Raw genomic sequence first — 13,063 nt, 5'->3', positions numbered from 1 at the left:
GCTTCTGGCAGCAAACAGACCCCAAACAGAAAGATCTTCTGAACTGAAATATTATTTCCTACAAGGTCAAACCTTTTCTTCCTCTCTGCCCCTCCTTAGGGAAGTTCTAGAGGTTAGCAGAAGTTCAGGGATGATGCCTTGTCCATACTAACATAAGCACCTGCAACCCTGAAGAAGGACATTTAGTCATAGAGAGGGTGGAAAGGACTTATTGAAGTTACTGACCTGTGTAATACAACGTGTTGTTACACTCAGAACCTTACACCCACATACCTGTTGTGTGGCAGACGGGCAGAGGAAGCACACTGGGTAACCTGTTGGGCTTCTTGTCTTTCCCTGACTTCTCACCTTTTTTCCTTTGGTTATTTTCAACATCTCTGTCTAGCAGGAAGGGCTATCATCTGTCAGCTCGCTCTTTCGGACTGCCAGACACCAATCTTGAGTCTGGAGCACACTGACTCATGGAGAGAGATGAAATTGTCACCTTTGAGTCACTTGGCTGAGCAGTGACCCAGTGGAATAGGAATACAACTGTGAAAGGGGGCTGGAGCACCAGTTGTTAAGATGTGGGGGGATGCAAAGAGCAGAAGCTAAACTAAAGATGTAAATCACACCCCACTATTTGGACAGTAGTTACTCCATCATGCCGGTAGGTACCAGACATCAAGGCTGAGCAAAAACACCTTATGGAAACCCATTAACAAAACTGCTTCTGTGCTTTTCATGTTGCTTTTCTGGCCCACACGATGCTCCCATAGACTGCACCACTTCCCAGTACTCTCTTGCCATCTCAGAAGAGCAAAGCGAGTCCTGTCTCAAAGCTCTGTGCTCTGAAGCTCTCCTTTGTCTTCAGTGCGAGCTCTGCAGGGAGGCTCAAGTACTGTCACTTCAGTGCTTTCGCCGTTAGATGTCTCTGAGCGATCATCGTTACCGCAGGCAGAGCTGTGTCCGACCTGCACAGCCGATGCCAGCTTGGGGGGTGCTGCCCATGACAAAGGGGGTGCTGATGGCCTTCTCTGCTCTGCAGGAACAGTTTAGGAAAGCACCAGACTCGTTTGCCAGCCCCAAATGTTACCGGGGGGCATAGCATTCGGTCCTCTGTTTAATAATGCTTGTGTGCTTAATGCTAATACCTGTCTACTTAATGCTCCGAACATAGGAAGTGTGGTTACTTTTATACTAGTACCTAACTGCCTTTTGAGTATGAGTTTGAGTGTGCCTGGGTTAATTTTACTGCATATAGTGATTGCCCTGAGTGCAGGAAGAAGCAGAACTTACTTACCAGGGAGGAAACCCAAAGGGCTCTGGGCATGGTTACAGATTGTATTTTGCAGAGATTTCTGTGTTATCTAGAGGTGGGAGCTAACGTGGGGCTTGTGCCTCTAGGGGAGACAGCGCTGAGCTTTTGGGGGATGAGGCCTCTGGTTTTCCCTGCTGTTTGCTACCTGAAGGCTGCTGGATGCCATCCTGGATGAGTACATGCAAAGGACTTTTGAGCAAAGGAGATATTGTCTTTACACATGTAATCACACAAACATTTACCTCTCACTGTTGAGACTGTGGCTTGTCAAAATGACTTAAACCCTAACAGCATCCTGTCAGGTAAGTCCCGTTACCACAGCAGCAGGTTTTAGAATCCAGCCTCACATCCCTGAATGGCATCCATGATCTTCTCACTGAAGCGAATCTGCTTTAACTGCTTCTATGTATGTAGGAATCTGTCTGCATTTGTTTGTGTAAGGCTCTGAGCTGCTCACCGCTGTACATATCCACAGCAAGCCCTTGGTTCCAGGTCAGTCATTTTTTAAGGGCCAACGGTGAGTGACAATTCCATGAGCAAGCACAGAGAACAAATTTAACTTCCTCAATGAAAGAAAACAGGAGGAAATCTCTCTTACAAAGAGTTAACACATCCTGAACGTTGCCCTTATGGTAACGTTGCTGTTTGCCTTTGTAATAAGTAACTATTTTTATATAACCCACTTCAGGGGTTTTTTTTTGCTCTTTGGTTTTTCAAATATTGTTCTCACTGTTTAAATTTGTATGTATGAGACCATGTCTATGGGTACATACATAGTCATGCAGAATAAGGGGTAGAAAGATTTGCTGTGCAGAAGATAAGAGATTTGGTATTATTCATCTGTTAAAATAGGATGAGAAAATAGGCCTAAAGAAGGCAAATCCATTTTATTCCATATGCCTTTGTGCCATTCACCTTGGTGAGAAGGAAATAGAATGCTCTTGTGAGTATAAAAATAACAGAGAGGTGGGATTACTGGGGCAGAACTTAAACTTAGGCCACTGTAACTTGAACCTCTTCTTTTCCTTTTTCATCTAATATTTCTACTTGACAGTCCGAGTGAGCTCTAAATACTTGGAATTGTTCATCAGTGAAGTCATCTCCAGAACCACCTCCTGGAATTAGTTCCTAATGGGATTATTAGGCCAATGTTTGTTTTGTAAGCTCTGAATAGCTGACAAAAATTTAGACATTGTTAGTTTGCTGTCAAGATTGTATCTGAAGCTCTTTTGCTTTCCCAAGACTTGAAACCTAACACAGAGCTCCCAGAAAGTAACAGCAGCGTTTGTGTTGTTCAGATCTTCATTGTGCACGGGGGAGAAAGGATCTTGACCAAGTTGCCAACTGCAGGCTTCATACTAACCAGGCAAATCAAACACAGCACAAAAACCAGGAGGAGAACTGGGCTTTCTCTTGTTTGATGCATTTTCATAGAGCCTTGTTCTACAAGTGCTGATTTTACACGTCAGCAGTGAGGTGAAGTCTTCTATGGATGAGCAGAGCTGTGCAACAGTTGTGCATGGTGATGCTGGTGACGATAAAGTGGAGCATAGTAGTGTTTGACAAAGTGGCACAGTGACACTATTCAGCAGTTTAGATGAGGAACTGGTGAAAGATGCTGTCTCCATGTAAAATCCCAAGGGAGATTTTGCAAAAGCAGTGTGTAATTCTGCAAGTAGCAACTTCCAGTGCCATTTCTCTTCAATACATTTGGCTTGGCTATGGAATCTTTTAAAATGCAGTTGATTAGAACACTATCGAGGCTGAATCTGGAATGTTCTGTACACTCTGCTCTGTTACATGGCACTGGGACATTGCAGGCAGGATGGAGCATAGGAATTGCTGGGCCTTTCCAACCCAGTGCAGTGTGGGACCTCTGGGTCTTGCTGCCATCAAAGTGTCTCTGACAGACCAGAACTAGATACCTCCATAAACCACACAAGAAATCCTGGGAACCACAAAACTGACCAGGGAGGTGCTTTTAGCAATGATGATTATTTATTTATGATTGTGACGATGTTCTAGAGATGGAGTATTTAGTTCTCTCTTATCTGTACCCTCACTAATACGGTAGGTCCTGATTCCTAAGGAAGTTTGGTCCTCACAATTATTGAGAGACATGGAGTTCTGCAGGCTCCTCTATGAAGCTGTCACCTTTTTTCAGAGCTACATTTGCTTTGTGCTGCTCCACTGGATTGGAGAAGAGCACGTAAATATTGATACTAGTCCTCTTACACACTTCCTCCCCTGTTCCTATCTCAGGCACCTCCTTAAACCATGCAATGTACTTTGCTGGTAAAGAACCATCCTGCAGCATTTCCTGTGCTAATTTCTGGAGTGTGGTGTTCCAGGAGTATTTCAGTCCCTATCAGCACAGTTACACGCTGGGCCATAGCAGATGTTTGGTATCAACCCAGGTTGAGCTTTAACTAGGATTGATTTGGTGCATCAGGTATTAATTTGTTTTGCAGAGCATCTCCTTAGTCAGAAGAAGTTCTTCCCTGTGAGAGTGCTGAGGCGCTGGCACAGGGTGCCCAGAGAAGTGGTAAATGCCCCATCCCTGGCAGTGTTCAAGGCCAGGTTGGACAGAGCCTTAGGTGACATGGTCTAGTGCAAGGTGTCCCTGCCCATGGCAGGGGGTTGGAACTATATGATCTTAAGGTCCTTTCCAACCCAAACCGTTCTGTGATTCTATGTCTCTGAAGGCCTCACTCCAGTGCAGGACAAACAGAGACTTTTGCCTTACCAAGAATTCCCTGATTATTCTGTTTTGAGGTCTGAAAGCTCTTTGAACTTGAACTCTATTCAAACCTGAAACTTGACCCTTGTTTTCAAAGGCATGTTCTCCCTACCACGTGTTGATTGGGTTTGTATCATTTTGGGTTATTGTTTCCTTTAAGAATGAACTTGGGAATAATGATTGCCTTTTAGCATGCAGTTTCCCAGTAGGCTTTTTTTTTCTCCAAAAGAAGCATTTAATTTAATTGTTGTGAGATGAATAGGCAGGAAAAGGAGATACAATGAGAGATAACGTGTTCATACTTCTAAAACCTTTAGACAAGCTTGAGTGAGTTCTTTAATTAACCACAGGAAGACCGCGTGGCTGCTGAATGAATTGGCAGAGAAAATACAACCTGCAATGCCTGAATCCAGGTTGTGTGCTGTTGGTCTTGGACAAAGGGTCAAGAGAACCTAAAATGAAGCTCTCGTTCCTTTTTGCTTGTGTGAGCATCACACCAACTTGAGTTACGCTGTGATTTGCAGTGATGTCAGAGGAAAGCAGGGCTCCACACTTTGCAAACTCAAGGCAGTCCATTAACCCTATTTTAGCTCAGTAAATTGGTTTTACTTAATGGTATTTTAAGTTGGTTTTAGAAATAGGACAAAAAACCCAGCCCAAACATAAAAGTCTTTAATGAAGGCAATAGGAGAAGTTTTGGGGACTGACTTACCATACTCTGAGTGCTCTGTCAACAGACTTCTCTCTGAAAAGCACCCAGCTTCCCACTTGTGGCACTGAGATTTGTTAAATGACATCCATTGGCCCCTTCCTCAGAGTGCTGTGTACAAGACATAGACACAGCAATTTCCCTAATGGCTTCCTGTCCCCTGGGAAAAACTTAGACCTAAAAACCCATCAGGAAGATGATTTAGTGCAGCTCGTGAGCATCAGCGCGTTGCAGTTACATCAGTTGTAGTTTCTGCATCAGGTGTTCTGGAAAGCTGCCAGAATGAATACTCAGCTTCTCAGAAGAACTAATGAAATGGCTGCAGCGGTCAAATGTCTCAGGAGACGGGTGCCTTTGCTGGCCTTTGCATGTGGAAACAGCTTTTCCTAGGCTAATCCCCCCTGAGGAAGCTCCAGATTGTAGGAGAGGCAGGGAAGTATTGCAAGAGCAGGGCTGGCGGGATTGCCTACCTGTATTTTGGGAGCAGCTCTGAGCTCTACACTAGAGAAATACTCCTGATTTGGAGCCAGGCCCTGAAAATGCCACCGAGTAGATGATGCTAAAATGGCTTGGTGAAGCCGAGTCTTTCCCTGTGTAGATGGGACTTTCTCATCACAGTGCAGCTCTGCCATTTGTATGCTTCATTTCAGCAGCAGGGAAGAAAGAAGTGAATCATCAAAACATACTCTCCTTAGAGGTGGGAGCATGTCATCAAGGATGCATATTATCGTACCCTGTGCTCTACTTCTTCCATCATCAAAAAGGTGGCCTCCAGTTTTAAGAACTGTTACTAAAGTGACTTTGCTTAAGAAATTGTGTCTGTCTCTGGGTGGTAACAGGGAAAACGGAGGCCATAGTGCTGGGCTTCTGAAAAGACACTTCCAGTGTTACAGATCGGTGGGATTGGGAAGGTGTCTGGATTATTACAAGCTTTATGGGTACTTCCAGATACAGTACAGAGTGGAACACTCACAGCTGCTTCTGAGAAAGTGATTTCTTCACAATCACTATGTATAGATGAGGAACTCGTAGTTCTCATTTCACAATGAATCACTTGTTACATGAGAACACAGGGTGCCATCTCATACCCAGCTGCTGCTACATGTAGTATCTGGCATTTTGTAGTACCAGAGCTTTCAGAGGAAGGTACATTTCCATCCTCAGAGAGAATGAAAATGTAATAGGCAACTTTGGGGAAAGTTTCTCTCATGTATTCTGACTTTGAATCCCAAAGGGTTTCTATTTCTACTCTAATATTGTATTTCTTTGACCCTTCTAAATGTGAATATTCTAATTGTCCACACAAATGTTCAGTTCTCTTTTGGCTCTTGCTGAATTCCTGCAGGTCACCAGCTCTGGCTCATAATTTCATGAGTCACTGCTGAATATACACAAATGGTACTTAGGACAGTCTGACCCTTATCTTCCAGCTCAACAACGTTCCATTAACAGATAACTTCTAAGAAACCCTTTCTGTTGCATATCCTGTGCAGTTTTGTCATTATTTGAAATTAGGAATATATTTACCTTTCAAAAGTGGCTTGGGGAGGCAGTGGGGTTGCTCCTGCAGCAATGGAGATGCAGTTTTTTTTTCCCCAGAGAGGCTCCTGTAAAGCTGAGGTGTAGCAGAGTCATTACCTGTCACAGGAGCTGTGAAAAGGAGGGGTTGGCTTGAAATGCCTCTTCAGGCATGAACAGAGTGTTCTGGAAGAGTGTTCCTCTCAGGTGCAATAGTTAAAGTATTCATCAGTATTAGTATTAATGACATTGTTAGTGATGGGACAGTAAGAACTCATAATGTTATCTGTATCCTGTAGGACTATAGATAGGGGATGTAAACCTTGCTGAATGACAGTTACACTCTTTCATCATTCACAGCTTCCACTTGAAGCTTCTCATTTAGTTTCAAAACATGTAAAATTGAGGAAGAAATGCTCTTGTTTATTTAGGGACACAGAGTTTTTTGGACAGGTTTGGGTCCTGTGCCCTGGTGAAGGACTGTCTGACCTCAGCCTGTTTAATTTCTCTTTCTTTTGTTTATGGCAACCAATTCCCAAAGGCAAAGCCATTGCTGGTATTATTTTGCTGAGTAGTTCTAGGAGACACGTAATCAAGCTGATCTACCAGAAGTAGCTGCATATATTTAGCATATTGCTGTAAGGTTTCAGACAAAGGGATTCAGTTGCTGAGCAGCAATTCAAAGTGTTTCTGACCTGTGATCTTGCAGGTATTAGAAGCACGTGAAATGAAGGTGACAGCGAAGCAGGTATTGCCCTTCAAGAGTAGTTTCAATTAAGTCTTTGAAAACAAGGTGTTTTCCAGTGCTTTTCAGACTGAAGCACTCTTCTCTACAAAATTCCTTATAGAAAAATGGATAATCTGCCCTGCTCTGGAATGCAGCCTCTTCTAGAGTGCAGCGTGCCTTGAATCACTACATGGCACTTATCGAAGGAGGGCAGCTGAAGGAAATGGGTTTAGCTAGAAATGCAGGAGGAGGGAAGGGAAAATAATCATAGAATCATGGAATGGTTAGGGTTGGAAAGGGCCTTAAAATCCCTGATGATTTAATCCTGCAAGGGGCAAAAGGAAGTTGTTTGAAGTCACTCAAGGCTTACTTGCTTATGCATAGATCTACAAGGCCAGGAGGGACCATTAGCTCATGTAGGCTGACCTGCTGTATCACAGCCCCTAGAATACATTGGTGCAGTGATGCAGCTAACTGGACAAGGGGGCTTCAGCCAAGCAATGGCCCAAGATGAGTTATGGTGCTCAGGTAAGGAGTGTGCCAAGCAACAGCCCAAGGCACATCCAGCCCCTGCTGTTCCTCAGCAGAGGTTTTGCAGTGTGCAGCTGACTATACACCTTGTCCCAGTGAGCACCAGTGAAGCTTGCTGGGAGCACAGTGCCAGGCTCTGCAGTCACTGTGGACCATGGTAGATCAAATGCCACCCAGGTATTGATGGATTGGGGCTGGGAATGGAGCTGGGAGTGCTGTTTGAAGCGTAGTGGAGGGCTCGTTTTACTCTACATTTTATGAGCTTATAACCTTAGCAAATCTGTAGGAGCCATTTACTGTCAGAGGAGATAAAATTACCATTCCTAGACTTAATATTTCAAAAAAGTGCTTTTTTTGGTCCCTTTTGCTGCCATTTTATAGCTCATAAAGAATGATTTGGTTTTCCTCCTTTGTTTCTGTTGTAGTTTATGGACCTGCTAGCTAATAAAATTTCAGGGAAATCTAATTCTATTGAAAAGTTCAATTCAGGGTTTTTTTAATAGGAATTTTATTTGAACACCCTTGTTTTACCATCGCTGCCAGCAACAAGAGGCTTTGCTGGAGAACACATTTCATTGCTCAGTCGCAAGATGTGCTGGATTTTAATAATTTCCAAGGGCAGGAGTTGCTGCTAAAATGACAGACTGCTGTTGCCTGCACAAAAGCCTTCAGGCACCCGAACAAAGGCATTGCCAGCAAAAAGATTGCAAGCAAGGACATTGTGCTTTTGAGTCGCAGTACTGTGGGATTGAAGGAAAAGAAGGGAATTGAATGGAATTCCCTTACACCTATTCTTGCTCAGTCCACACCAGCCTTCCAGTGCACAAAGACCCTTCTGAAAACCAGCAATACCCCCAGCACTGACTCGTCTCAACGTCTGCTGTCCCTTTGGGTGTAGGGAGAAAGGCCAGGATGGGTTGCATGCTTCATGCTCATCATTTGGGGGGATAACTGGCTGTTGGCCTCTGGGTTCAGGGGGAAGTTCCACCAGCCCTAAGGCTGCCAACTCCCAAGTGAATCAGAGCCATTGGCTGAATTGATGGACAGTGCAGAGGTGGGTTACAGCTCTTTTTGCCTTCCCTTTCCCATTGTAATTGTGATCTTGCACCGAGGAGGCTTCTTGTCAAAGTTTTCCAGAGAATACTCAGCTGAACATTCTATTTTTGGGTTGGTGTTTCTCTGCTGTGAATAGTATCGTCAGACACCTGGAGGAGGATGCACCTTTCAACAGAAGAGCAGCAATGATGACTTGATTAACTTCACAATATTAACTGAAAATACTGCAGATTTTCATTCAAGTGCCTCCTACTTCCAAATGCTTTAAAGAAATTAATAGTTTTAAGATACTTTGTACTTCTAGAATGTATCTTGTCCTTTTTGTAGACTAATCAGGGGTTTGTTCACTCTTGTACCCCAGTACAGTCTTGCCTCCAGTTTCTTCTACATATCCCTCTTGGTCCTCTGTTGTAGCCTGACTCACTCACCAAGTTGATCACTAAAGTGCTTATAGGAGCATATCGTAGAATCCCAGAGTGGTCTGGGTTGGAAGGGACCTTAAAGCTCACCCATTTCCAACCCCTGCCACGGGCAGGGACACCTTCCACTAGAGCAGGTTGCTCCAAGCCCCTGTGTCCAACCTGGCCTTGAACACTGCCAGGGAAGGGGCAGAGTTTGCATTTTGCATAGAACCTGTTGTTGTTGCAGTTGATCAGTAACAGAATTTGCCTTGTCCAGTGGTTGATGGAAGAATCAGCATAGACCAAATGCTATTGTCACCCAGGATTCCTGCAGCACCAGTGTGAGACATTCAGAGCGTGCTTTCTTCTTGGACACTGCAGAGTTGGGATGTGCAAGTTCTGTATGGAAAGCATATGGAAAAGGTTAATTTCTGTTGGCTGAACCTCTGCCTTAGGAATAAAGCACAGGCAAATGGTGCTTTTTCTAATGCTGGATGAAAAAAGAGTTCTTTGTACCCTCAATACAGGCTATCCCCAGAGTCCTGTCTGCTTCTTGTGTTGACTCTTGTCTTAAGCTGTGGTGTTTGTGTTCACAGTTGTTGTTTCTCTGGCAGGTATCATTCGTGTTGCTCCTTTCAGGGGTGTAGTACCTCAGATGTACCTACCAGCCTGGTGTCATGGGCTGAGCTGTGCACTGCCCTCTGCACATCAAGTAGTAAATGGAAATTTCTTGTTTCTCTTTTTGCATCCTGATCACTCTTTTCCACCTCATAAATCACGGATACTGTCAGCAGTCACTTCTGTATTGACTGCTGGCACAGTGTCAGCGTGTTCCACAGTTGGCTGTGTCACTTTCTGGTTTCCTTGGCAGTGGTGCTGGATGCACAGACATCAATTTGTGGGGCTTCTTGGAAGGAGACTGAAATGAGTCTCAGCGCCGACTGGGCTCTATCCTGGAGGGTGTTGCAGCATCTTAATGCAGAGTCAATGATACGCTGCTTCTCAGCCATCTCTGCCAATTATTTCACATATGGGATCAGGGAATTAAGAGCTGTCAGTGAACCATGAGCCTGTGGTATCTGCCAGGATCCTTGTTCTGTGCAGTCCCAGATTGAGGCTGAGGTTGTGCTTTCTAGGCTGCAGTGTCCGCTGCGCTGTCTTCCAATCTTAAACAGGATTTAATACCCTCTAAATAAATCTCTCTGAATGCTTTGGGTCAGCTCCTTCTTTGTGGTCTGTGTCACTCACCTGTTCAAAGTGGAAGTTCTTACTCTTGGTAGGTCACAGGTTACTGGAAGCTCCTTAAATTAAAGCCCTAAACTTTTCTGAGCCATATCACCTGTACTTGTGCAACAGGGATGTGGTGCGACACCGGTCAAACTTCCAGCATCCTGTTTGAATAGTGCCACAACCAGGAATAACTTGTGGGAGGGTAAATTTCTTCTTTGGCTTTTGCATGTTGTAGATAGGGGGTGAATTTTGGCATGTCTCATTATGGACTTAAGACAGTGATGTTGAGAACAATGATGTTGTATTTCATAGAATCTCAGACTGGTTTGGGTTGGAAGGGACCTTAAAGCTCAACCAGTCACAGTCAGGGACATCTTTCACTAGAACAGGTTGCTCCAAGCCTCATCCAGTCTGGCCTTGAAAATGGCTAAAAGTACAGTGACACATAGTTCTTCACTCTGATCAATACAAAATCACTGTAATCAGGGTCTTGTGGTGATGGTTTAGTGGGGTTTTGGGATACTCTTTTACACTCTAGTTAGTTGGCTCTTGGATTCATCTTTGCCATGGCCTTGTTGCGGAGATCAGTCAGCAGTAAGTGTTTATGTGTGACCAAAACCTGCTCAAATACTAGATCTGAAGAAGATCTGTTTTAAGGGAGGAATGGAGGCATGTCCTGGATCAGTAACATTATATAGAGCGTTGAGTGGATTCACCCCAGCCTGAATTGACTTCTTCAGTTGCAGCTCTGAATCTGGGGAGTAACTGTCAGCATCTGTGGCAGAAGCTCTGGGGAAGACAACTAACACAAGATCATAGGGTTCTTTAATGCCTAAATCATGACATTAGCACTCAAATGAGTCTAACAGAAGGGGAATTGTATTTCAGCATTTCTCATATGGTAGTATAATTTCTCAGCTGTTTTAAATGAAGTGGTCCAGGCTGTTGTGTGGCAGTTTTGAGTCTGGCTTGTCAGAAAGCAGATAGTCCAACCAAAGTGTATACAAAGGGATTATCTTTCCCTTAAGCTGTGCATTGAAGTGGTGGAGATGAAACCTTACACAGACTTCAAAAAAAAAGGAAAAAAGAAGTCAGTTATTCAATTCTCTTTATGGATTTTCAATCCTAAAGACTTCAAGATTTTAATATCGTCTTCTCGAAAGATTCAGCACATATTTATGTGCCTTCTGCAAGTCTGTTTTAAAGGACTTTCTCTTACAGACATCAGCTAACACAGCTAAACCCAAACTATCCTATCCATGGGCTCTTTCATCTAAAATGTCTTAGCAATTCAATAAACCCCTGGCAAACAAAAACATTGAGATATGAAGTGTCATTATTGTGTTCTCCATCTTTCTCTGAGCAAATTCTGTTCACCAGTAAACGTCAGTATTGCAGCTGCGTTAAAATGTAATTGGCTATCTTTGCAATCCCTTTCATCCCCCATTAAAGCAGAGCCCTGACGAGCATCTTTAGAGGCATGTGTGACAAACTGCTTTTAGTCGTCTGGGAAATGTTTTTGTTTCCATTTCATACTAGAAATATTTCATACGATGCTTCATGTCACATCTTGGGACTTAGATGTAAGGAGTTCTTCCCTTTATGGGAGTTTTTCTTTATCTGGAATATATCTTATGCTCATTCCCTCGTAAGTATATAACCATGCTGGAAAAAGAACACTCATGACTTTGTCATCCCATGCCAAAACATTAAGAATTGGGTTTGCCAACCTGATTCCAATTGTCTTCTTGCAATATCATTTTCATCATTTCATTCTGATGTGACTTCATAATGACATTGTGATGGTGGTGGAAAGAATTACCCAGCCACACAAATGCTGGATGCTTTGCTGGAAGCCTCCTCATAGTCTGTTGTGGCCTCAGGAAAAGAAGGGGGCAGCTGGGGACGTGGATGGGCTCTGCTGCAGCTCGTTGTCCTGCTGTCCTGCTTTGGAACAGCAGCGCTGCTCAGGTGTGATTTCACCTTCTGGCTCCTCAACTCGGGGCTCTTTTAGACTGAAAGGATTTTGGTGGTTCATTGCTTTTGGGGTGGCTCTCAGGCGTTGTAACTTCCTCGCACATCAGAAGTGACAGTGTTTTGGAAGGTTGGTTTGTACCTGTTCCAAAGGCCACCCGTGCCAGGGATGGATTGCCCTTGGTCTAGGTCTTCTCTAACCTCCTACATTTTTCTGTGCCTGGATTTGGATTTGTTTTGTGTTGTTTATGTATTAGACATAGTTTACTTGCTTGAAATACCAGCACAAATGAGGAGAGCATCTTTTAGCTATTAGTAGTAACCAAAAATATGCCTGATCTTTCCAGAGCAACATCTAAGACCTAAGCCAACCCAAACGGGGTGACCGGGAATGGTGAGATGGTATCAGCAGTGTGGGAACATAAACACCAGCGAAGAAGCTCCCATGAAATGCAGCCTGTGCAGTACTTCTTCCCAGAATTCAGGCTCCCCTTAAAGACCTCAGAACCAAAGGGAGGGTCTTGAATCCGTCTTGGGATTTACACTGTCCTTTGCTGGCCATTTTTCACATGTTTTGGAATAATTTGTGCTTACAGAAGGATTTGCAGCCTTTGTCTGCCTTTAAAGCAAATCAAGTACCTTCCCTCCATGGTCATTGGGTTTGATTTTCTAAACCCCAAATACAGAGTATTTGAGGTATACAGAGTAATGAAACAGACTAATGGTCTGCTTCATTTTGGTGTCTTTAGTCTTCCTCCAGTTGTGATCTTGGCCATGTGGTAACCTCCCAGAATCACTAACAGCACTAGCAAGGAGATCTAGGAACCGACGTGCACACCAGCCTCAGCTGCCCTTTCCATATGCTGGCAGTTTCAAA

This window comes from Strigops habroptila, chromosome 9 (assembly GCF_004027225.2).
Source record: "Strigops habroptila isolate Jane chromosome 9, bStrHab1.2.pri, whole genome shotgun sequence".
In the NCBI taxonomy this organism is placed as follows: domain Eukaryota; kingdom Metazoa; phylum Chordata; class Aves; order Psittaciformes; family Psittacidae; genus Strigops; species Strigops habroptila.
The sequence above is the reverse complement of the archived record's forward strand: the minus strand, read 5'-3'. Positions refer to the sequence as shown.